This window comes from Dicentrarchus labrax, unplaced genomic scaffold, assembly GCF_905237075.1.
Source record: "Dicentrarchus labrax unplaced genomic scaffold, dlabrax2021, whole genome shotgun sequence".
In the NCBI taxonomy this organism is placed as follows: domain Eukaryota; kingdom Metazoa; phylum Chordata; class Actinopteri; family Moronidae; genus Dicentrarchus; species Dicentrarchus labrax.
This window is the reverse complement of record NW_026136709.1, coordinates 15,590,630-15,617,321: the sequence shown is the minus strand read 5'-3', so window position 1 is coordinate 15,617,321 and position 26,692 is coordinate 15,590,630. Positions and strand designations below refer to the sequence as shown.

Below are 26,692 nucleotides of genomic sequence, written 5' to 3'. Positions count from 1 at the left end.
ACAAAATTATAACATTCACATTCTAAGCTTGTGGGCAGGAAGGCCTTGACACGGCAGCCCAGCTGAGGTTCAACCTTTCTAAAGGGAGCACTCGACCCAGGAAACTTCCCCTGCCATTTTCCTTACCTGGCAGCAGATGTTGCCTTGTGGTGTATTGTACTTAATGCTCGGCAATAATTAATGCAGAGCTCCTCTAGGGGAGCTTGCATTAAAGGTTTTATGGACTGGCACACAAATGTGCAGTAATACACAGGTATGCACTCACTTACACACTCAAACAGCCCAAGCACACACATACTAGAGTTGAGTCATAATACCTGATACATGTGGGAGAAAACGAAAGCTCTGTATTGATGCTTATGAGCACTAGAAGGTCTTCATGACCATCGAGTCAACAAGCTCTTCCTCAGTGTACGAGGCTAAATTTACCAAGAGAACACTTAACATGACTGTTGACTTTACGGAGACTTCCAGAACAGCATTTGGCTTTATTTCTGATGTTGTAATCCCACATTGTGTCTGGACGACTCTTTCAAGTTGACTGACTGATTGCTGTGACCCATACTGCTGGCAGAGGACAAGGCCCAATTTGTCGGCTGCTCATCATATAATGAATGAAATCATATCCAATTACATGCCCGCCATCTTTGATCACTTACATTATGAGAGATATGCGCATGATGGGTATTATAAAGGATCACTGTCACTTTGGTAATAAATTATGATTCACTTTATGACTCATGTAGGTCTTGGCAACGATGAGTTCTCATAGGCTTTCTGCATCACACAGCGATTACAGCCAAGCAGTGATAAATATTAAAATACTGACAACTTTTTTTTTGTCAGGATGCCGGCAAAGAAAAGCAATTACCTTGAACTGACAGGGATCCAGATAAACAGAAAGCTGTTTGTGGCTAGAAATCTTGATCAGTCACAGAAAAAAAATAAAAAATTTGAAAAGATCTTAAATTCAAATAGTTATGCAAGCCAACAGCTTCCCTGGCACTGCTTCTGTGCAGGCTAGATTGGACAATTGGGACATTCCTACATGAACCGTTTGGTAATTAGGGACCATGACTAACAAGCTCTGTGTATTTGGAGTGTTTATCTCCTCACAGCCCAGGCTATGTGACTTTCACGCTGTATTTGTAGACGACATTTGTGGATCCCTCTAGAACCAAGTTGCTTCCTAATGTCACAATTAAACTGCCGTGACCAATAGTGGTGGCTGTGCCAACTAGATTACAAATGAGGATGGCAAAGGACAACAAAGGTGAGAGTGGAGGATATTATCCTCTAAATGCAATCAAGACTTACTCTGTCCCAGAACTATAATTAAGACATTATTAGGGAAGTGTTGAAACTGTTCAGTCTGAAGAATCCAGCATTTAAAAATACCACATATCAATTTCACAAGATAAATTATTTTTTAAGCTCCAAAAACATTCATGTGCAAGCATTACTGAACAAAAACAGTGAGTTACACCACAGCAACAGGGTTTGTTAAGAAAATAAAAATAAATCACCTCTTTTGACCAGCAGTAGACATCAGCTTTGATGGAAGTTTCACAAGGATCACATCCAATCTTACTTCCTTATATCCCCACCTCCTTGCCTCAGACAAGCCATCACAAGAGATAAATCTCCACATATGAAACCACTTTGGTCTGTAAGAGGCTGTCAAAATAATATTTTCATTCCTCCAAAGGACCCTGGTAACCACTGCTGTCTACTGCTGTGCTGTATTATCACTGAACACCAAGTTTGGACACAACACATAGGATTTTTTTTCACAACTCAAGATCTGTACGGCATGGACTGTTCAACCTTTCTCGTTGCCACTACTTTTCTGTCACTCAAACCCTGGATGCTGCTAGTGGAGTGTGAAGGCTGGAGGTGGGGGATCACAGGACCCTTCAGACAAGCCAGGTGTTGTTGGACTAAATCAGATTTGGAGGATTTGGTGGCCCAAAGTCACATCTTGTCAACTAGACCTAAAATTGCTTTTAGCATTCCTGCTCAAACTCACTGCTGTGACAACAGATCACTCTTAGACAAATCTGTTATGAAATATGGAAGGCCTTTTTTACTGTTTTGACAGTTCAGTGGCATGCTTGGTACTATTTCTTTATTTTCTTAAAAAGCCTTTGATGGTTCAAGGAAACATATATTTACCTCTGGTATAATCAGAGTCGAGTGTTGAATGAGGCGTGCTTATTGTTAACTGATCATATTTATATATGATAATTATTTATTGTAGTCACTTGTTCTCTGGCAATGTGAAAATGTGTATGTAAAAAAATAAACACTAGAAAGGTTAGAAATTTAAGGAAAAAAACAGTGAAAGCAGATGTTTCCATAAGGTGTCACTGAATTGTTTGATGAGAATGAAAATTATGTGAATTAGATACTACAGGTATGTTACCGTTCCAGGAAAGAAGAAAAAAAGTCAGTTAGTTAATTAATTAGTATTTAGTATTAGGGTTATTAGTGTTAATATGCTAACACGCTAACCAAAGATGGTGAACATGGTAAATCTTTTTTGAATTTTGCATGTCTAAGCCTTTTTAGTGTGTTAGCATGCTGATGTTACCATTTTCATTCATCTGTAAACATCTGTGTCTTCCAGTTCAGATGGAACCACTGTGTAGACAGCATTCTATAATATTTACCATCATCAAAACACCAAATGAGGGAATATCTTTGGTGTTCATCACTCAAATAGATTTTCAGATTCTAGTAAAGATTCTGCAAAGCATGCTTGAAGCTTCTGGTGGCCTGTCACCTTACTAAGACACTTTATGTTGCGTACACCTTTAATTTGTCACCATTCTGTATGTATGCAGTCATATGTACTTTTGTTCACATACACAGCGATGCCCGAGCTGATTTTAAAATTGCATTCCTGTCATGCAGTTCCACACTTAGTTCTCATATGTTGTCAATTTTATACTTATACGGCATCATCCATCATGTTCAGCTTGGTATGGAGAGCACAAACTGTATCTCCTCAAATTACCCAGCCTGTACTACAAATGATGCAAAATTGAACCAAACAAAAAAGTTAAAGGTAAATTGAATGTTTAATATGCAGGAGACAAAATGGCGGCCTCACAAATGTGACAAGCGTATGTCAAGCAGTGGCTGCAGAGAGACTGATGTCAAGAGAAATAAGACTATGTGCCTTGCAGTAACTTGGCCCCTCTGCTGTGAAATGATTCATTATACTATTATAAAAGGATGTATCTCATTAAGGTACACAAACCGTGGTTACTGTTGGTGGTGGGTTTAGAGTAATGATCCCTCCCTGATATCCCAGCCACAAAGCTTTCCTTCAGCAAACTAACATTTAACAGCATATGTCTGCCTGCAGCAGCATGTCTCTCATTCACCAGCGTTCTTTCTTTTCCTTCCTCCATGATTTACTTTCATATCCCCCACCCCCGCTCTTTCATCTCTGAATCCAGTCGTGTCAAAGCTATACTAACTCCCAGCAGCACAATACACGGTGGTTTAGTGGCATTGTGCGAGTGTCTCAAATGTGGAATTGCTTGATTCCAGGGAAGGCATGTATGGTTTTGTTTCTCTTCTTTTTCCTGAAATCACCTTTAAGGAAATTCCATTCTCAGGTGTTCCTATACTGTATCATCAATTTGTGCTATTTTGTCATGACATGTTGTGATAACCATGCCATTTCTAATTCTACTACAGTTAGTGAATCAACAGCATTCATTGTGACATCCAGCAGAAAAATGGCTGCATTTGATTGCTGTAAAGAACACTAACAATTGTTAAGGGAAAAAAATGTCTAGAAGAAAAATAGAGAGTTAATGGCCTTTAAACACATATCATGTGGGCACTCACATGATAAGTGCATTATGGTCTGTTGCAGCCACTGTCACTAAAGCTAATTTTTTCCTCTTACACAATGGTTTTCATTGGTTATTCAGCTTGATTGAAAAACAATTGACATTGGCTCACTACTAGAACAGTTTGACAGCCCTTTGTAACTGAATTACTTTAAACCTTTGTTATAAGAGGGAGAGCTACACTTGCAGTCAAATCGCAATAACTCCCATTTCTGCTTTTAATTAATTAATTTATTTATTTATATATTTTTACTGGTTTGGAAAGTACAGATACTGTATGTCATGATGAATGTGACACAGGTTGACTCTTTTCCAAGGGGACAGTCTTTTGTCAATATGAGAGGAGCCCTTCTGACACCTGTCACTTCAGTTGGGGCATAGAGTTAAGAGTCCAGAGGAAAGGATAGTCAAAGAAAACGAGAGAGAGAGGCAGAGGGCAAAGAGCAAAAAAAAAAAAGCCAAGAGAAAGCAGTGCAGTGAAGCAAAGATAATGTAGTCACTGTTTGGTTCTCTCAGCACCTTCTACCTGTCAGTGAACAGTTCAAGCAGGAATTGCTCCTGCCTGTCTCTACCAAAAGGACATGGCAGCTACAGAATGACAACACAGTGGCAGAAAGTAACAACACAATGCTACAGTGCCAATATAAACAGCTCTTTCCCAGGGCCGGGCATTCTTTTACAGAAATGCAAGCCCCTGTGTAATGAAAGCCTACTGGAATGTATAAAGCATGATGTGTCAAGGTTGCACGTTGGTTATTAGAGAGACCATCCCCCAAGTCTCCCCCACAACTGGAGGGTCAACGCTTCAATTTGTGCAGCAGCTATGTGTCCATCTGCAGTTGTGTGACCTGCCAGTGTTTCTGAGCTGCTTTACCTCTTGCTTCTGTTAATTTACTCACTGCTAAGAATAGAAATGTTGAATGCTAGCTAAGCAGAAAATCAAAAGAATTGTTTGACTTTTGGGGAAATATTTAGTGTGCTTTCTTTTTTACAGTTATATTTGAATATCGATACTAATGCCGTACCTGTAAGGTAATAAAGCTACAGTCAGGAGGCTATTTGCTTGGATTTGCATAAAGACTGGAAGCAGGGGGAAACAGCTAGCCTGGCTCTCTACAAAGATAGGAAGTTCTCACTACCAATACCTCTAAAGCTCCCTAATTAACACATAATATAGTCCAACACATAACCAAATAGAGCTGTTTCTCCCCTTCTACCAGTTTTTACGCAAAACTAAGCTAAGCCGTGGCTTTATACTTTGCATTTAAACGAGGTATACATTTTTTCATCTAACTCTGGACAACAAAGCAAATAAGCTTTCCCAAAATGTCCAACTATTCCTTCAATCAACAGAAAATGTAGCTACAGCAAATTGTATTATTGAGTAGGCCTATTGTTAAAATCATTTTTCAAGCAAAAGTGCCAAAAATTTGCTTGTTCCAGCTTCTCAAATGTGAAAATTGGAGTAGACTAATATCTATCTCTACTGAAAGGTGTTGCCAATCATTTAAAATATGGAAAGTCAGATGATCTGAAGAACATTTTAACATCATGTAGCGCTGATGTAGGCAATGTACAGATCCTTACGTTACTGCTGCTTTAGGATTCTGACTTTTGCCTTAATCCACAAATCTCGTTCCATCTTGCTCAGCCACAATACTGGCTTTAACATTCTCACTTGTGGTGTTCAATATTTAATACTCTATGAATTTCTTCTCTAAAGTTTAGGGAAGTGTGAAAAGCACGTCCCATAGAGGGAAATGGGGGGCTAAGGAGAAAGGGGCAGAGGGCCATATGAATGTGGGAGTGCTACCTGTTCTGTTCGGGAAAATGAAGAGTTAGATTTTCAAAACCCCAATGGGTGAACAGAGCTGCTTCCACCCATTCCAGTCTGCATGGTCCACATGGATCACATTAAAACAAAGACTTTTATATCCTGTATTATCTGTAAAGCAAATGGAAAGTGGACCTTATAGACTGGATGAGCTTTGTAGGTAAGTATTTAACTGATATGTGACGACTCTTTCTGAGTAATTCTTTAACAACAGTTATCAGTTACAAAGACACAAACACATTCTTCAGTGAGGGGCAATATGTTGTTGTGATATCATCATTTCTAAGGCTTTTTTTGGGGGGGGTTGTTTTGATTTTTTCATGCAAAAACGTCCAGTACTCCATTCCCTCCATCTGAATTATTCAGCTTCAATGCCATTTCTATTCTTAGTACTTCTTTTAGTGTTTGGATGGCTGCAGAAGTATCCCAAGTGTACAGTAAACACAATATATGTTTTATAGTCCCTCTTCAGATATAGCACAAATGTAAGTTTTCTTGGGCTAGGGATATTTAACAGTAATTCAGCAATTAGAAAATGCAACATGTTCCTTCACATGCTCACACCATCTGCTCTTTATATTAAAAAAAATGAAATGTGCATAGATACAGCAAGGTTGAAATTAGATGGTGTTTACATGTCATTTTAAGGCTGGAATTAATTTGCTTCAAGACAAAGAGGCCTGAATTAAATCAAGTCGAAAAGCGATAGAGTCTTCAAGGGAACATCAAAGGTTTGCTGACGTCCCTCTGGGCCGTTTCATGAGCATCGATCGAAAATGCTGGGTGGGAACGTGCTCACAGTCTCCCATCCAGTGAAACTGATTTCATCCAGCCACGCCTCGTAGCTGAGATCTGCTAATCTCTCAAGTCTGAAATTGTTCTGATAGAAGAAGCAGAAGGGTGAGTGGCAGTAGAGAAAAAGATGGGACGGTGAAGCTGAAACTATAGGTGACATCTGCTGCATACTGCTGCAATCAAATGCTGCCACAGATTAAAACAAGATGTTGTTTTTACTTTAGATCTTATGCAATTCACCTTCTACATGCTACATACAACAGTCAAAAAGTGTTATTCAGTATTTTGGTATAATTTTTAAACATACTCGATTTTCATTGTCACAAGACTACCATTGCTATGGCAGCATTAGCAGAATTTTTTATGATGTAGATTGATTAATAATTCACATTAATAGGGCTTGTGCTTCATCTGCCAGCATCATAATGTTGATTACTTAATAACGCTGCAGTGTAATTATAAACCACAAGATTACTTTGTTGACCTACAATACATGTAAACCACATTGCAAAATGTGTCAGTGCTGAGATGTATTTGTAGAAATGCATATTATAACAATGTAATACAGTAAAGGCTTCTTCTTGGAGTTCTTCGAAAGAGGGCTGAGCAGTTTGAGTCTCTGACAAACTGTCAAAGTATGATTTAATGGTAATTGTGACAATAAGGTAATCTAACAGTTACATGGCACTCTCTGTGTCATCTTTCATATGTTTGCAACTACCTCCTTTGGTATGAATTATTGATAAATAGCTGGCTGTTGCATGTTGAGCCAGAGAGAGAGGTAAAACATGCACTGGATTCTGCCACAGACTGGATCTTTTGTCTGACAAATGCAGACAGGAACAGTCACACACATTTAATCTGAAATGTAAAGTGTGTTCAAACACTGCTGTTCTCATGGATTTGAAATATAGAGTATATCCTTTTTTTCAGCTACATTAAAAAAAAACATGAATTAAATTTCAATCTTGCTGAATTGCATTTATGGCAAGTCTCAGCGAGCACAGGTTCATAGGATTTTATTTATTTTCAACGAGTGTATCTGTGTATATTTATATATTATTTTTCTGTTTCTCAGCCTCAAGACAATATCTGAGAGAGCCAACATATTTAACACACTTTGATGTGTAGGCTTGCATGTGTGTATTGTACTTGCAAGAAGCCATGACGCAAATAAAATCACACATGCCTCCTGAGGGATTCACTGCAACAACACATGTTCCCTTAAAGACACCAACACACAGGAAACAATCTTCAATTTGAATGCAACTAACCTTAAAGACACTGTACAAACACACCTTCCTTGTTTAAGCCTAAGGATTGCATTGCTTGTTCTTTAAGGACAGCTTTTGAAAGGATTTACTGCAGTCAGCCTTGGTTGACAATTCAGTTTCTCCCACCCCAAAAAGTCACACTGGGATCTGATGTGATTAAACCATTGCATTGAAAGTCAGAGAGTGAAAGGGAGAAATCTTGCTAATTCGGTCAAAATTAGTAGAGTTTACTATGTGCGGTCACCTCAGTTCATTCATAATGCTGCGTTAGCAACACAGAAAATCTTATTTGCATATAGTGCGGCCACTGATTATACCTCTGCTTGTTCTCTCTCTCTCTCCCTCTCCCTCTCTCTCTGGGCTGTGTGTTGTGTCACGGGGGATATTGATTTCACTGACACTTTCAGGGAATGCCTTTATTGACTGCCTGCCACCAATAAATTGTTGATTGCTGGTTGATGAAAAGGCTTCAGGCTACAGTAAATCCCCTGATAATGTCTCAATGTAGACATTTTCTTATGTGGTGTCCCATTCAAATCACAGCCATGTATTATTCTAAATGCATATATGATTTGTTTAAAGCCTGATCATCCGAAGTCCAGACTAACACACACAATAGCTGATAGCACGTTAAATCTTTTCTACCGCTTCTGTTGCCAGGGTTATGCCATTGAAGTATGCAACCTTGTTATTAGATCTAGGCTGCCTGGCAGGCACAGAGCAGAGGCCCGGCTGGTTTGCTAGTTCCTGCTCTCTCCCAGCAGAGTAGCCTCCAGTCATTCATCAGTATCACTGCCACAGAGAGACAGAGAGTGATGTGAGAAGTCTGTGTGATGTGCCTGTGTGCACTGTGTAGCACAACTGTCTCTGTCTGTCTTTGTGTGTGTGGTGTGCGTGACTGAGTACAAAAATTGAAGTCATACTCCATAACACAAATGTCCCAATGTTCCCTTTAACGTATTATTTTGCAGCTCACTGTGGGTATGAATGCAAGCCATGATCATTAAATCTGGACATTAACCCTAACTTGAAGACAAATTAAGATTACAAAAGTGAAAACATTAAACAATGCTTAATAGGAACAGGCTGCTGGGAAAAAATAAAATTTTTCATTTGACAAAACAAACAAATCTTGAAAACATCTACTGACAAAACAATAGCTCCCTTATGTGCTGTATTTGAGCTCAAAAGCTTATGACAGGATCTACCCTAAGCAGATGGATTTGTTCTATTGTTATGTTATTTATATTTCATGAGCCCTTTAAGGTCTTCTCTTCTAATGTTGGCTTAAAAATTGAGAATAATTTTGATAAAGGAAAAAATATTAAACAAATAAATACAATTTTTAACAGTTAAGAGTAAAGACAGGTAAATATTTTGAAATGTATATTATTTTATAATATTATTATTTACTATGTATATTTATCATTATTAACTAGCTTTTTCCAGAGCTATCTTCCTCAGCGGAGGGATTTTAGTTGACATGGTTATGAGGTGTGGCTGAAATCTCCGAAAAATGTAAGTGGATGTATTTTTAATATGGCGTCAAATATTTTAATCATTTAATGTCACTCATACACAGATAAAGAAAGAAAATATCCCTTTTATAACTCATGTCAGTGATTTAGGAGCTGAATTGTAGCTAGGCTAGTAAATAACCTAACCAAAGATTATCCTTTAACCTTTAACCTCAACTTCAAGCTAGGAGATGAGTTAATTATTGATAAATTAAATGCACCTGGGGGTCCTCACTTTCCCTTTTCTGTGATAATTGCAACAAACGATAAAGATACGTATTATTATTACTACTATTAATTTTAACTTTCGTAGCAATGTAAAATCTCTAACATGCTTTTGTAGAATTGTGTAAAGTATCGAACTTGGACTGAGTGGACCGCGGAGGGATCCAGCCATCGGACTCCATGTCGGACTTTTCCTCTCTCCATTCATGTGAAGCGCTGTTTCATACGTTCAGTGATGCCTCTGCAGCCCAAAGACGGAGCGATACAGGAAGATACTACAGTGTGTGGGACCTTACCATCCAAGTGACGTCCTATATGATCAATCCCGACTTGTTATCTTCTGAAGGCAAGGACGCAATTCCAGCGAAATTCAGAGGATTACTCTCAAGGCGATTCTTGGACGGCCAGTCTACTGTGTTGACAAGGTAGGGGGCAAATGCGCAAATTGTTTTCCCTTTCATTCATTCTGCAGTGAGAATTTGTTTGCACCTGTCATCACTTACAATAGACGCATCTCTTTCTATCAAAACATGTTTCGGCAGCCACTTTTTCCTTGAATGTGCAGCCCCTGGACGTCACGCTGTCAGATTGTGCATGATGGACTGTATTGATTACACATTACCATAACTTTCTTTTAAACCCCGGACACTTAAGGGAAAATGGTAATTCGTTTTGGCAAAGTTGTTAGACTGCATCTTTCCCTTGTGGCACGTTGACAGCCGTCCCTACCACTTGCCGTAAGTGATAATGAGGCAAGGGTAAAATATCCAATCATCCTATCCGTGCGCCTTGACGGAATAACCGCGTCTGCAATTGCGTCTTTGGCATTTTAATATGAGGATAAGATGCTGAATTTTTCTCCTTTTGGAACATTAATATAGCTTGCTTTTTTGTTTTTTTTAACTCTGAAGGGAAAAGAAAAACCTTAACTGACTGACTGACCACTTGTGGGACTAAGATACAGAAATGGGCAGTAGAACATGTGCCATTATATCACTCTTTGGCTTTGAGGTGTTAATCTGACCACATCTTCCTTCTATTATAGACTCTGCAGGCTATATACACTCCACTGATGGGTACTGGTGCACAATGCCTTATTCTTACAGCCATGTCAATCAGCTCAACGGGTTCATTCAAGCTCTTTGGTTAACCCAGTCTCCTTGGAAATTGGCTTGCTGTAGCATGTGGTCTGCACAGACAGCACTGCTCCACACTGAATCTGTTATTCCAGCCATTAAAACGAGTAGCCGAACAACATTACATCTGTAAATTACTCTCTAGACTAACTCCAGCTGCGATATGAATGAATCACTTGTCTGATGTAAACCAGTTAGCCTACCAGAATAAAGCCGTGTTAATGGCTCCTGGTGTAGATGAAAATTATATGCCATTAGAATAGACTCTGTAATTACGGTTGTGTGTGTGAAGGGGCACTGAGCCAACTGAAACAAAATGCAATTGTTATTCTGATTCCAGCTGAGGTAGAGCAAGATTCAAGGACGATTTGAAGAGATCAAGGCAACGAGGTCAACCAAGTATAAAGAAGCCATTAGTAACCTACCAAAATGAATTAAGCATTTAAATAATACAGGAATGAGATATTGACTACGCTGGCTGACCCTCCAGATTTGAGGTAATATGCTACAGATTAAGAAGCATATTTAATGATTTCCCCAACTCTTCTCTTTATCTTTTCCTTGCCTACTCCAAGTGAAAGGCACTGCAAGGCAGACATTTTTTTGCAGGCACATTCTCTTATCTCAAAGAAGCAGCGAACAGTCCCACAATCTGTTTATCTTCCTTCGGTGCCTGTGTCACTTCCTTAAACCATAAACGTGCATGCTTTTCCTTGTTACACACAAGGCCCTGGCGTCTGCTCCCCTTCCCATCCCCCCCATTAGAGATCCTCTGCATTTCATTCATATGACTGACTGCAGTGGCTTCATATGACTCTGGAGATGGAGTGTTGGTGTGATCATTAGCTGCCTTTCCTCTTTGCCTGTCAGATAATGATGGACTCTGTGTTGAACTTTCAACCTTGTGCCTGTGCTTCATTAGCTTCCTTTTTGTCTTGATACCGTTATCAGCTGTAGCAGCTTCCTCCTGTATCATTTTCATATATCTCAGCCACCACAGAAGATGAGAATATAAGAATCCACAGACTTGAGGTTCTTTTGTGACCGCCTCTTTGAATTCCTGTGTCAATTAGCAGAGGGCTTATCCTGGTCCTGCCTGTGTTGTGCTATTGTTAAACTAAGGAGCACCACTTTAGTTAAAACACGAAGATCTGCCCTGCTACAAAATACCTGTAAACACTGCCTCAGCTGCTTGCTTTCCACAAGCTGCCTGTGGAATATTAAGGATGCTTTCGAGGGCAGATAAGGGTTGTTGAATATTTAAAATCACTGTATATTTTTCACACTTCTTCCATACACAGCAAGTCTCACTTGCCATGTAATTATGCAGATAATGCTGTCCGGATGTGAATGTGTCATCGCAGACAGTCCAAATGGCCTTGTTTGTGTGTTTGCTGTTCTGTTTTGAGCTTGTCTTTGAAGCCATGGAACCCTGAAATTAAAATGAAATTATAAAAGAGCCATCGGATTTGAGCAGCCCAAAGTGCAGAGGGGGGCTAAGACTAGTAGTGGCACAAATATTGCTTTCTAACACCCCAAGGGTTTACAATAAAAATAAGGGATGATGACAGCAAAGAAGATTTTGCAATGCACAGTGATGACATAGCTGTTACTCATAACTTGTCCCCCTCAGGTTTTATTAGTGAAGGCCAGAAGTCACAATCGTGTCGTAATGATGGTTGTGTATGACAGCAATGATGAGTCAGCTATAGCTGTATTCTCTGATGTGCAGTAGTTCCAGGCTGTGTTCTTTTCTTTGTTGAATTTTAATTACACTGCACTGTTCTACTGAGCAGATCCCCGTCCGGACCCACTATGTCTTGTTGCATTTCAGTGGTTCACTTATGAGAACAGGACATCTCCTGCTTCTGAGGCGTCTCTCTCTCGCACCAATAAGACTTACTAGTTTGACTTGAGGTGACTCTTCAAGCACTCCTGCACTAGTCCTGTAATCTTAGCCTGCACACTTTCTGGCACACTTAGCTGCCTTGACTGGTTGTATGGGAGCCGTCAGCAGGCCAATTTAATTTCTCCTGTGGATTTGTTTTTCAAAAAGCAAGGAGAAGAAGCTGTGTTCTACCTCGGGGAAACCGGTGGAGAACCTTATATTTTTGTACTCCAAACTGTGAGGTTTAGGGAGAGCTGAACTTCTTTTATAAAGCCTGTATTCACCAAAGACTACAGGCCCTCGTGAGGAGTGTGTGTGTGCCACTGCCTTTGAAACAGGCCTCACTGTACCCGGGCAGATTGTTGCTCGCACTGAATGAACATAGACTCTGTGCTCGAATAAATTTACTAATCCCGCTCCTCCGAGATTATCTGCCGTTTGAGGAGTTTTAGGCTGAAAAAAAAAATCACTTTCTGCTCCGTAGGATTTATTCTTAATAACTTGTCTGGTTTTTAAAATGTTTCCCACCCTTGAATGTCAGCAGTTGCCATAACATGTTCATTTAGCCGGTCTATTTACTTAATTGACAAATATAATTCATTTGGAGATGATTTTGTGCTGCAACTGAAGCATGAGGCAAATGACATTACACTTACTGATGATGTCACTTTGCTGTACATACAGTGTTCTGCTGAGGGATTTCTGTGTGAGCAGCAGCTTTTAAGCAACAGCTATTGAATGTCTGATGAAGATCGTTTACCATTACAGCTTACCTTCATGCCTGCTCATGCCTGCAGGACTTACTACAGTGTTTGCCTCAGGCTTTTTCTCTGTTGATTGTGTGTGTTTCTCTACACACATTATAAACACAGAGTGTCTTACAGTACGTCTTATAACATCATTATCTCTCCATAGTTCTGTCAAGCCTTCTGTCTTGTCCATCTTTCATTAGTGAGGAGGTGTTAACAGCCATAGCTGTCTCACCTTTTTTGTCTTCACATGCAGTGACACTGGGTACCATTCCATGTGTGACGCCATTCATGCCACAGCTGAAATGCTTTGGTGTGATAGCCTGCTTTTTATTTGCCTTTCACCAGAAACTAGGGCACTCATTTGTAAATATAAAGACATACTGTAGACCTGCATTTGCCAGGGGACAATGTCAATTCTGGTGGGAGAGCGAGGGAAAGGGGAAGAGAGACATGTTTGTATGCCTTCCAGCTATTGGAGCATGCTCCGACTGTGAAAGGCCACTGCCATTGTTGGGTAACATAATCCACCAGGGAGGCCTTCAGCCAGACACTGGGGAGGACTGCCTGTACACACTCTCACTCTCTCTCCCTACAGATGCATATCCCTTTCTGTGCTGGAATCAGCCGCTGAATGCTAAGCAATTTTCAAGTGTTACTGAACTTGTGTGTGTGGGGTGGCATCCCACAATTGTTGTCATTCTAAACACAAACTCTCTGATAGCTGACTGGTTTGTTTAAACAGTCTTATTGATAGGAGTATATTCTGATATTCTCCACAGATGGTGAGGGACTGTTAGAGAAATACAGACAAACAGATACCTCCTCTGGGAAGAAGTCATCCCAGAGATAACTCTCTCTGGATGGTTTTAATGAAGTATGTGGTGTGTATGGTCACCTGCAGAACTGATACCAACAATAATGCGTCTGTGAGCAGATTTGTGGTTGAAAAGTGGAATCAGATGCTCACCCTGAGTTACACGGACTCATGCTTCAATATCAGATTGCTTGCAATCTAATGGACATTATTTCCCATCATGGAGACAGATATATTGTTGTAGGTTTTGCATGTAGCTGCAAATAAACACACTGATTAGGCTATGTGTTGTGCAAACTGAATACTGTATGTACTTTTTTGTAAAGTTTGTAAAGCCTGTGGTTAATTATATGGAAAACATTATTTAATACATACATTAATATGTCTATTGAAAATTGTTGCTTCATCTCATTCTGAGGTAATTACAGGACCCATAATCTAGTCTATTGACCTAATATGCACATACAGCCCAGTAGATTAACTACCTCTCAGTGTGCCAAATCAAATGTACTTAAAGATTAACAAGCATGCAGTTATTATGTGGAAGGCAAACTGATAGCAAAACATTTTTTATTTATTATGTATTAATTCATTTCATTGTTGGGTAGGGTACTGGTCTGATTGATTACTATATATGTAATAGACTTTTTGTGCTTCTATTAATTTATTTAAAAAAATATATATTATAAATAAAGGATCATGAAGTAGACATTACTAAAATACATGGAAACTAACTAGAAATGAATGTAAAGTAACATAGACAAAAGTGAGAGACCCAGCTAACAATGGAATTAAGCGAAAACAATGCCATATACAGGAACCTTTTAGCCATAAATGAAATCTACATTGAATACAATATATATTTGATATTTATATAGAAGTTCAAAAACCTGTGGATATCAATGTCTACCATTACATGTACTGAGTCTTTAAATAATCTGGAGCTTAAACTATTTTCTGATGCCTTAAAATAACTCTGGTAGCTATAATCTTATCTGCCTTAAAAATGTAATGCATATTTTTATTTATTTAGTATTTGAGATCAAGAGTCAATGGCATTGCTGAACTTAAATCATCCACCCAGGATGACCAAACATTGACCCAGAATAATAACCTGAATAAGGGTACATTACATATGAAATCTAGTGAAGTTCCTCCAATTTCCTACCTGCCAAATAGCAGTCACGCTGTTACAATAATTTTCATAAAAGAATCACATGTTCACTTTTTTCACCTACAATTTCTTATTCTTTGTGTGTGAGCAGCTTTTTGCAGCTAAAGGAAGCCCCGCATTGCCCCAATTGTGAGGGCTGTGCATGGGAGTGGGTAGTAGACATACAGTATTTCTTGTTTAAATTGCTTTTTTGTGAACCATTATGCTAGCATATATGAAAGGCACATATCCATTATAAAGCAATCATGCCTCTGTACAAACATCATGCATATTTCTAAACAGGGTTTTCTTATATAATTCCAAACATCATTTATAGACTAAGATCTGGAAAGCCAGTGGCGTAGTTGATGCTAATTTCTTGATACCACAGTCTGTTAGCATGTGTACACAGTAAAGCCAAAGACTCTCATTTGCATGCAGACTGAAGCTTTAGGAAAGTCTAGTACACTGACAGTGATGAGAAAGCCTCTTTTGAGAAGATTTTGACAAGATTGTACAGTTTTGGCAGGAGGCACTAAAGATTATGGTATCCATGGAACAGTGGAAGGTAATGCTGAGTAGTGTGTATGCTAGTGTGTATAGGCACTGTGTACTGCTCGTATGTATGGGTTTTTTTACAAAATAATGGACTATTTGTTTTTATCTAAACACCGCCAGATGAAAGCATTTCGTTACATAAATTGCTTGAAACTGAACAGAGATGCATTTGTGACTTTTATAGTCCGACAATTGTCTAGACAGGATAATAGCTTCTGTTATCATCCCAACATTTTAAAAAGGTGTCATAATCCTCAGGCGTGAGTGTCTAGATAAATTATTTAATCGGGGATAATATTTTCACTGCAATCATCAAACCTTAGCCGACTAGATTGGATGATCGTTGGAACAGGAATGGGCCACAATCAGTGCCATGTCAACCTATTTAACCTCCGCACAGCACAGGTGTCACATCCTGTAAGAACAAATTAATGTGACATTTTCACCGTTCGTTGACACTGATGAGGAATTCTGCAATCCAACCCAGATGCAAGAGGACTCCCATTTTGGCATTTATGAAACCGAATAATCATTTTGAGTGAGATAACGAGACATTCAAAGCAACATAGATGTGTTTTTTCCACTAGCTTTGAAATCCTTTATTATATGGGAAAGAGTAGGATGGGGTGTCCTTGAGAGTTAAACGAGATGTGTGCATTTAGGAGGCAGGGAAGAGCTAATGAAAGGTGCTATCGAGTAGCATTATGGGAAATATAGGATCCTGTGTTTGCCTTATCCATATTAGGACCTTAAAGTGAGGCTATCTTGGCATCTGCTACTTTGATTTTTACCATTATTTTGTAAAATCTTTCTCTCACAAGCCCCCCAACCTTATGGAAGCAAAAATAATAATAATGATAATAATACTCAATTGCTGGGTAGCCCCTTAACCTGGTTTAATTAAATTTCCACATTTGTGGCTGACACTGTGGCTGGTCCATCTTGTTCCATTACTTCCTGCAATATTTAAAACTGATCGCAGCATGAGCCTTGGTGCCAAATACATTACGTTTGCTGTGACTGCTTCACGCTAATAGCCACCCCCCATGTTTCACTCTGCTTTTAATGTGTAGCAGCAGCAGTATGCAATGTTGGGTTTGCATTAGCAGCAACAGCTCACATGACGTTAGGTAAGTAAACTGATATCAATCAGACAAAATTGCAAACTGGAATGCTGGATTCGCACCCTGTGAATCCCTTGTGCATAGACAAACAATGTGAATCTCGCATGGGAATGGTTGACAATGAAAAATACTGAGCGAGATAATAACAGAATGGCTATTGCAGAAAAATGCAGGCCATAAAGAATATCAAAAATCATATTACATTATATATTTCGATCAAGGTTTTCCTCACTCCATATTTTTCCCCTGGATTGTGAAGCAGCTTGTTGCTCACAGTGTCAGTTTGGTGAGGATTGGCTTGGTGGAGAAGTGAGGGAGCATCTCTTGACCTGCCAGCATCCCTCCATGCCACAGCTTTCTGCAGTGCCCTCTAGCAGCTGGCCTGGCTGCCTCTCAGTGGCTGTGACAGGAGAAGGAGGATGACAATGAATCAGGGGCATGACGAAGATCTCTCCAGCACTGACTCCTCTCTGAGTCGCTGGGCACCGTCACGCAGTGAGAGAGCGTGTGATAACAGCTACATCCAGCCATTTTAAAGCTCATAGGCAAGTGTGGTTCCACAAAGCTGGCAAACATTACCACAGGGCCAGCTTTTATATGTCTCTTATAAGGTTTTAGAGCATGGTTAAATATTTTGCAATCTACTAATAATGTTGTTATATTACACATCAGAATTCCATTGACTCCCTATTTATTAGTCTCTTAAATTAAGTAAAGATTTTAAAACAGCCTCTCCCTTCACATAGAATCCACAGTTGTTGGTGTTAGCATGTCATGCGCTTGACAGTCTCCATGGGAGGTCCCCACTGTCATGTGACCCAACATCAAGGAAAGCCTTTGTGAGCACAGCTCCTGTTTATTTAAAGCAAAGAGATTTATTTAAGAGCTTGTTACACAAGATAAGCTGCAAAAGGTACTGCTCTAAATGGAATGGAAGAGCCTATTTGTAAATGTCCGCAAGTGCCAGGCTTTAAGTGTCTGGCTGAGAGATGAATAGAGGCGATAAGCAAGAGAGGGTAATTTCAACAATGGGTATTTTAAAGGGTAGATATTTTGTGATGACAGCCTTTAATTGATCTCATCAGTTTTGAATAGAGTATAATATGGGTTTTTTATTGGGTTCATCTAAATGCTGACAGCACTCTGTCAGTTCAGAGAAAGTAATAGTTAGACGGATAGCCTGTGTGACCTGAATGTCAGAGCTGGAATTCTAATGAACTGACGGCAGAATTTTCTCCCTGCTCAAACCTTACATGCTCTGTACATGGGCTTACTTTTATCTCCTTTTTGACAATAAGAGCCCACAGAGATGGTCTGAGGCAATGCTGACTGAGTAGGAAAGTTTGACACAGTTGTTTTGGATCCAAAATGGCGTCAGCGCAGGCTGAAAGCCCCCTTGTGTTCTTGACTTTAATTGAGAGAGAGCCCCTCAAGCGTACTGCCAATCTTCCCAGTAGCAGAAACCCTACAGGGAACTTTTCCTGCAGTGAAATATTGAACTACTCATCGTCCTTCTGTGCCAGCGTACAGTGCTCGCAGCTCATCTGTCTCCTCCTGTTGTGAGAGAGTATCAGCAATTATTCTTTTAAAAACATAAAGGATGTGATTGACATTTGAGTGGTCAGATGTATGTGCAGTGTACTCGTCCTATTGTGTATGTGTATATAGTACATGCATATAACGTGCAGTAATCTTGATTTGGTTGCATGGTCCATAGGATTAGTTTGGATTATGAAAGCTATCCAATTTCCCATGACAGCAATAATAATCTGTTTTTGAACTAATAACATTAATCGTGTTGGGAAAATAGTTATACCTACATGCAAGTGACTGCAACACTTTTGACCTGACACATAAGTAATTGATAAAGGAAAGAGATGGGGGGTCCAGATGTAATCATAACATATGCTGGAGTTTTATATAGGGCCCATGTACTGTGGAATGCCCATATGAGGAAAGGCAGGGCCCTAAAACTCTGCCAGATTTCATTTCACGCTCTACAGAGCACAGCCTCTGAGACGGTGACATTTACATGGCCCTCTATACCACCGCCAGTTGCTGCAGGCCCAAGGCACTGGCTAAATCAGGCACAAGGGCCAATGAATGAGGAGGCAATGCGAGCGGGAGAACAAGGAGGAGTTGGCTAATGTGCTGTGCAGAAGAAGCACACAGAGCACATGGGTTTACGTTAAAAGGATTGTATCACATCACCATCATCTTTAGTATAAAGACCTTTCTCTGGAGGAACATGCATTATGTGAAATATATGAATTATGCAGTGATAATTTATCATCTTCATCCCTGTTTCTTCACTAAGATGTCATATGATATGTAGTGTCTATACTGACATTTGTAAGTGATCATGACTGCTTTGTGCAAGGAATGAACTAGCAACATATTAAAACAGTTAATTTAGGTCAAATAGTACTGTGTGTGCAGCTGTAGTGTTGACTGTTGTGTATGTGTGTGTGTGTGTGGGGGGGAGACCATTGTTTAGTCAGTAAGACCAGCTTTTCCAGGGATAATCTGCTCCAAAGACCAACTGGTCATCTCCTAACCAAAAGGTCATCGAGCTAGTTTGAATGCTAGTTAACCCCTCCTGCCTGACTTCACCATACTCACTCTATCCCCCACTAATCTGATTGGGTCTCGTCCTCTAGTAGCTTACTGCTTAACCCAGCCAGTATGAGTAGTTTAGTCTTTACTGAGCTCCATATTGGCTCTTTTCTCGTTGATGGTGCTTCCCGTGAGAGGTTTCCCTGTAGGTTGAAATAAACATGCAGAACAGCTGCATACGCTGAAATGTTTCTGGCAGCATTCAAAGGAAACCCTTTGGCAATAGGAGAATATTTCTTCCTCTGAAACCATTACAGACTGCTTTCACAGGTCTTCCAGTAAGCTCCTGAAATTGTATAAAGACAATGCACATTTGCCTTATATAATAACTGCACAGAGCAACTTGGGCATCATCTCCTCATGCTGTATCATCTGAGAGTATTCTGCTGCGGAGCCAGTTTGGCGCAAATTCCCTGCTCCTTTCAGCCTTCAAATCCTGGCTTTTTCTTTTGTTTTTGTTCCCTGGCAAGTCACTTTGCTATGATATTTTTTCCCAGGTGCTATGAAACTATAGAAGCGTGTGTGTGTGTGTGTGTGTGTGTGTGTGTGTGTGTGTGTGTGTGTGTGTGTGTGTGTGTGTAAACACATCAGTCAGTGTGTACTGGGAGCTGGGTTCAGCTCAGAAAGCAGTGGAGTTGTACATGACAGCCTTTCATTGTCTGCAGAAATGTTTTATTTAAGTTGCAACATATTTCACTAAAATGTCGAGCCATAACTGTTTTCGCAACATGATCAGAAGTAAAAGGGGAAGAGGCAGATGGACATAATGACAGCAATAGCTGGAGAGCAGGCGGAGGTCAGCATTGCTACCACGTAGTCTGAACTGGTCTGTTCGTCATGGTGTGGTGAATCAATACAGCCGTCAAGCAGATGAGTCCCCACTGCTAGTCCATTACAAAGTGGTAAATCTAACTATATCGCTTACTAACCGCTATAATAAGGTGGTAACAAAGTTAGAGAATCATTAGTGAGCATGTGTCCCGGCAGGACGGCGATGGAAAGCGAGCTTGGGGAGGTTACAGCATGACAGATGGTGACTGTATGTGTGTGTCAGTGTGTGAATGAGTGAATGTTTGGTGTTGGTGCTCAGGGTTGTTTTTGCATTAAAACAAGTGAAATAAGAACCAAATATGGTATTAAACTTGGTATCCTGAAGATAACAGGACCTTGTTTTGGTTTCATTTGAGTTTTAATTCATGAGGGTGGTTAGTTTTGACAGCGACATGATTTCAATATTGTTTACAGTTTAGGGAGGATTATTGAAGAATATCCCTTTTGCCATCTTGGTGCAATATTGTTAATGTTTTTGTACCACAAAAGTAATAGTTATATTTAGCATCCTATTTGGAAAAGTGGTTTTATTCATGTCAAATATCCTTTCATTATTTTCCAGAATCTGTGTTTGTATGGTCCACCTACTTTCAATATATTTGGATTCAAGGCTCCCTAATCAGTCACATTTTATGAGTAATAATCCATCAGAAACGATAATTGAAATGGAATTAAACCAAATGTCATGTTTGCATTAATTCCTGGATTATCTCTTGGTTTATAGAGACAATCATTTGTCAAATTAAGTCTATACGGATTACAGAAGCCAGTTAACAAACTGACTGTTATCAGCATTGTTTTCATGATTTCACGACTCAGTCTATAAAACATGTCGGTGAAGTGTTGTATAAAATGAACGTGCCTCCTCGTGTGGTGTTTTTAAGTTCAGCCATAAATCACCATGTTGCGTGTTGGCTGCAGGGAGAGAAAAAGGGGAGAGTGGAGGCAGAGGAGGGAGGGGCTAAAACTGTGGTACAAAGCCAAAACACGACCAATGCCAAGGTGGCAGGCATGGACGAGGTGGGAGGGAGAGAAAAGATGAGAGGGAAGAACCTTCTTCTCAATCTAATAACCTGCATGGATGGACAGTGATGGACAGAGCCCTATTTATGGCCAATCATCTAGATTGCCCCTCCATTTAATTTTTTTTTCTTACAGCTAGCATAGTCAGATGTATTAGGGCTTATTCTTCCAGTTTGAGAGGCCATTTTCTTCCATTTATTTTTGTACAGTATGAAAAACAACTTTCATACAGCCAAAAAATAGCTCAAACTACAGTACATAACAGTCCGCAATAAGTACATAAGTCACAGTAATTACGGTGTACATGTATCATGCACAGTAGGTCAGTGTTAGTCATTTGACACCCACAGAAAAAAGACTAAATTGGTCACATTCATATTTTGCCTTTGTTTCCATAACTGAAAAAGGAGCAACTGTTAGAGTAACTGGGGGATCTAAACTAGATTGAATATGATTTTGAATTACTATTAAAAAATAGCCCATCTTGTACTTTGTTTCTGCTGACTGGCCTTGGCAAAGCTTACCATGTGGTCTTTTCTCTCCAAAGATAGACTTTTGAAAATAATAGGAACCTCAAAGTGTGAAACTTTCACTAAAGTAGCTTCTTTAAGAATTTCTCTAGTGACTCTTTATAAGCTCAAATTGTCCTGGCAACTGAGTAACAGTGAATATCGCCCTGCTCCCAATTTTCCACCTGCAGAGGAGCAAGGAGGGAAATGAATCAGCAGACCCCTCCGTCGATGTCACGTTCATTCTGGCTCTCTTCCTCTCTTGACCTGCACTCCCACTCTTTTGTGACAGAAGAATTTAGCGTCTAGAATTATTAGTAATTTAATTAGAGAGGAAGAGAAAGGTCACAAGCGCAGAGATCTTTGCACATGTGCGATAGAGAGAGTTCTTTGCTAATTGAGCACAAAATGGACAGACAGCTGGAGGTCAGGCATCAGTCTGGCCCTGTGGGCTGAGTGATGGGGCTGCTGTGGAATTAGCTGGCTTCTCCTCCTGTTATTGGTCGACACTTTTTCAGGTCAACACTTACGCCCACATTCTGGCTGAGCCTTTTCAGGGACATGCCATTTTTAGTATAGATAATCTAGATATACATAATAAAAGTGGTTTGGATTGAATTCAGGACAGCAGATTTGCAGAGAGATCAAAATATGTTTTTGGCTGAAACTAAGTGATGGCGTGTGTGTGTGCATGTGTGTGCATGTGTGTGTATGTGTGAGACAGAGAGAGAAAGATGAATGAATATCCCTGAGAGCAAGCTAGTGCAGCTAGCAGGATGACTTCAGCACCACGGACAGCGTCTCATTCTTCATGCATATCACAATGCTCTTTTATCTGTATCGCTACACTCCATCTGTTCCCACACGCTCACATACACACACACACACACACACACACACACACGCACACACGCACACACACACACACACACACACACACACAAACACAGATTCAAAGGCGAACAAAACGTTTATAGATTAATGAATGTGGCAGTGCAGCAAAGATCTGAGGAGCAAGTTTCCTTGATAAGCTCAGCAAACACAAGTTCGCAGCCTGCAAAACGAACCAAGCTTAATTTAGCATTACCTGTTATTTTATCTGCTTATTTCCATAGCTGGCTTTGACACCCCACAAATTTATAGAATAGTATTTGGAGCAAACACTCACACAAGCCCTCTGTATAAAGGTTCTGTTTGATTCTTGTTATTGGATTATTTGTGCAAAAATATAATGCCAAAATAGAGACTATATTTAGATTATTTCGTTAATAATGTTTCCAGCAGTATATAGATATTATCTGAAGCATCAGGTTGAAACATTCAACCTCTATGGTTTCATAACCCTCAATGTGAAAGGATGTTTGTCTCATTTAAACCTCTAGTGTGTCTTGACTGGCAGTTTTTGTGCACGTGTAGTTCAAAAGGATGCCTGCTTTAGTGACTGTGATGTTCATCACCGCTATATAGGTACTGTCCAACATGAGCTAAGAAGTAAATGATCAAACCTCTCACCCACCTGACAACACTGAAAGGATACAGGGACTTCCCCACTGTAACTGAATATTCATTTGCATCGCACTTACTTCCCTGTCTCCATTCAGACGGGCATCTCATTGAACGTTAAAGTGTGGATAAAATGGTTCTCGTCCGGATTATACTTTGAAAGATTCTGGTCTCTTTCTCCCAAATACTTGTTTTGTTTTCGTATTTGCCACATCAAAAAGAAGAACGAGTGGAAAATGCAAACAGACACCTATTTTACTCACCAATTTGAGATCAGAGAGCAAATCAATTAATGGCATTGTCCCTTTTTGGAATGAGATGTATCTAATGCATCATGGACAGCAAGCAAGCCTTTGTAGCGTAATTAGCAAGTTGTCGAGAAGAGGATGCTGGGGTTTTTTCTTTCTCCCAAAATGCTTTCCACACTGCCAGGCAGACAGACAGTGAAAGCCTGCGTGTCGAAAGCATGAAATACTGGCATCTGTGAGGACACCCAAATCTCCTTGGCGGTTCTGGCAGAGAGAGAGTGGGGAGTGCACAGGCAGCAGAAAATGGCTTAGTCAGGGTCATCACTAGCCAATAGCTTTGGATAGCTGTGACAAGCCAGGGCATTTTCTCAGGCTCCAATAAGCTAAGTGAGAAAAGATCTTCTTGACGCCATGTTGCCAACAAACACTTTTCTCACGGTCTTTATCAGCCATAATTATCATACATTTTATGGAGTGGTTCAGATTGTAGTGTTTATATGACACCTACAGAAGCTTTCAGAGGCACAGCAGCAGGAAAGTTGAAGTCCAACTGAAATGAAATTGATTTTTTATTTTTTTTTGCTGCCACAGCAGCTGCTTACAGATATGCTTTGTAAATGGCATCTCCTGTGCTCTCTTCTGGGAAAAAATCTAAACCTGAAAAGAGAGAAATTTATTTTATATTTTTTGTTTTGATGACAATGCCCTGTCTGTGCATTTACAGATAAAATGTCTACGTAGATAGAGAAATGCTTTGAAACCAATCATTCTTTTATACAGCCAGACAGCAGACTGCAACATGACACAAAAAGAGCCACAGACTTTGTATTGCAGCCCATATTAACTTTCCAGGTAATGCATCCTTCATGTGTACAAACATAGACAGAAATTGTTGCCCCTGAGCTACTAAATGAGCATCAGCATTTAAAAGCACACTGCTAATGTAATTTTGGCTACTAATTAGCTAGTTAGCAGTTGCACATCAATTAGCTTTAAAACTTGACACTAAACGTCAGGATCTTTCAGTTTAGATCCTAAATGATGTGATCCTTACTCTTCAAAACACTGTTTGTCCTTGCTTTGTAAGCCACAGCTACCAGCAGAAGTTTGTTTAGGTTGTCAATCAAACACTTACACCAGGATGCAAAGATTTATGATGTGGACCTTCTTCTCATTTCAATAATAGATTGCCATTATAGATATTAACAATAAACTTGACAAATCACAGTGGCATGATATTGGAATGTAATGTCCGTGATTTCAGTTGGACTAAAACATTTCTGCCAAACAGAATTACCCTTGATTAAGTGTACCGTGTTCCACAGAGGCACTGTTATCTAATCTGTATTCCATATGGCTGCAACCCCCTAACAGTACTAATAAATCCTGATCAAATGTTGTTTTCCATTGTACGTGAATAGCCACAGCGGGAGAGAATTACCTCAGTATGGCTGAAATCAATTGGAGACACGCTATCTCTGTTAGTTACTGCGCAGTGGGATTATTCTTTGCATGTCAAAGTGCCTGTATGCTCTCTTCTAGATGACTCTTTTCACTACAGATGCATGTATGCATATACGGCTGTTGAAGTTCAGTGGCCCGCAGAACAACAGATGTACTTCCTTCAGACACGCGAGCTGTGTCTCTAAAGCCACTTTGCATTTTTTTAGTGTGATGAAACCCAGTCGGACCCTCTTTGTTCAACCATGCTGAAGGTTTGTTAAGTTCAAGACTCTTCTGTTGCTTGTTATATGATGATGCTGTTACAATATATTTTTTTTGAGAGCTTTGAAATGTTCATGTAAGAATACACATACGGTACACAGAGCAATACATACTGTGCTGACAAAATACAATCATGTATGCGTACAAAAACACACACTTGATGATGTCATTTGTATAATCTGATGGAATCTGGGCCAGTGTTGACAAGGAGGCAGCCGGCGGGATGAGCAGTCACTGTCATAATGATTTGGTGTGTAGGAGGGGAGGTATGGGGAAACGAGGAGTGTGTGTTTGTGTGTTCCTGTGCACTGGGCAGGGGTGTCACGTAAGTGACGCAATTCTAATGCTCTTATGATGGTTGCGACAAACAAAATGTACTGAGGTGTGAGTCATTGTACCTTGAATTGTTGTAATTGATGCAGTCACTTAAATTAAAACGAAGTGGTTCCGCTCCATGTGCACCATTAAACCATTAGTCATTTATGTTTGGCTGATCTAAAGTAAAGTGAGGAAATGTGTCATAGGAGGGATAAGAAAAGGGAAGATGATTCTTATTTCACATAATATTTTGCACTATAAGCACTGTCCATGTGCAGATGAGTTTGGTAAACTTGTTGCATTTACACCTAACTGTGATATATGGCAGATTCCCTTCAGGCCACATTCTGTAATTTTGACTCTACTCGCCCTTTAAATGTTGGCATTTCTTTTGGAGCCTCTCATGTTTCCAAATGCCAGACAATTTTAAGGCATCATCACTACACAGTTTGATGAAAAACATGTTGCATTTGGTCTCGAGCCACACAATAAATTCTTGGAGCAAATCCTGTAAAAAATTACACAGGGCATTTAGACATCTAATTAAGCTTCTGCTCATTGCCAAACATTAATTATGATAGTTTTATACTCACGCTAGACAAAAAATTATTAAAGCAGTTGAATATTTACACAGGAAATGAAAACACTGATGTCTTAAAATGATTAATTAATAATTAATACACTACAACAGCATAATCATTGTACTCATCAAAAAATTAACCATATCTAACGTTTTTTTAAAACGACCTGTGAAAACCCTGCCTACAGCAATACAGCTAGAGTAATAGGATATCTCACAATCAATGTGTCTCTATTGATTTATATCCAGGCCCAATACAAACTAGACCACACCGTAGTGAAGCGTCAACATCCTCTGATTGCCCCAAAGCAAACGTCAATAAAAATGATTAACTGACTGCTGTGTGTGAGTATAGGAAAGAGGGTAGATGTGTTATAGTTTGAGCCACAAAAGCTTTGTT

General features: G+C 39.7%; 1 protein-coding gene across 3 annotated transcripts in view; it reads left to right on the top strand.

Moving 5' to 3' along the window:
• The first annotated feature begins 9,739 nt into the window (after positions 1 to 9,739).
• Positions 9,740 to 26,692, top strand: part of dlgap1b (discs, large (Drosophila) homolog-associated protein 1b) — a 92,749-nt gene continuing 75,796 nt past the window's right edge. The window contains exon 1 of one of the 3 annotated variants that reach the window (XM_051411029.1): positions 9,740 to 9,939. The gene's annotated coding sequence lies outside the window, so the exon portion shown is untranslated. The remainder of the gene's footprint in view (positions 9,940 to 26,692) is intronic. The other 2 variants (XM_051411026.1, XM_051411028.1) reach the window with 2 other exon arrangements.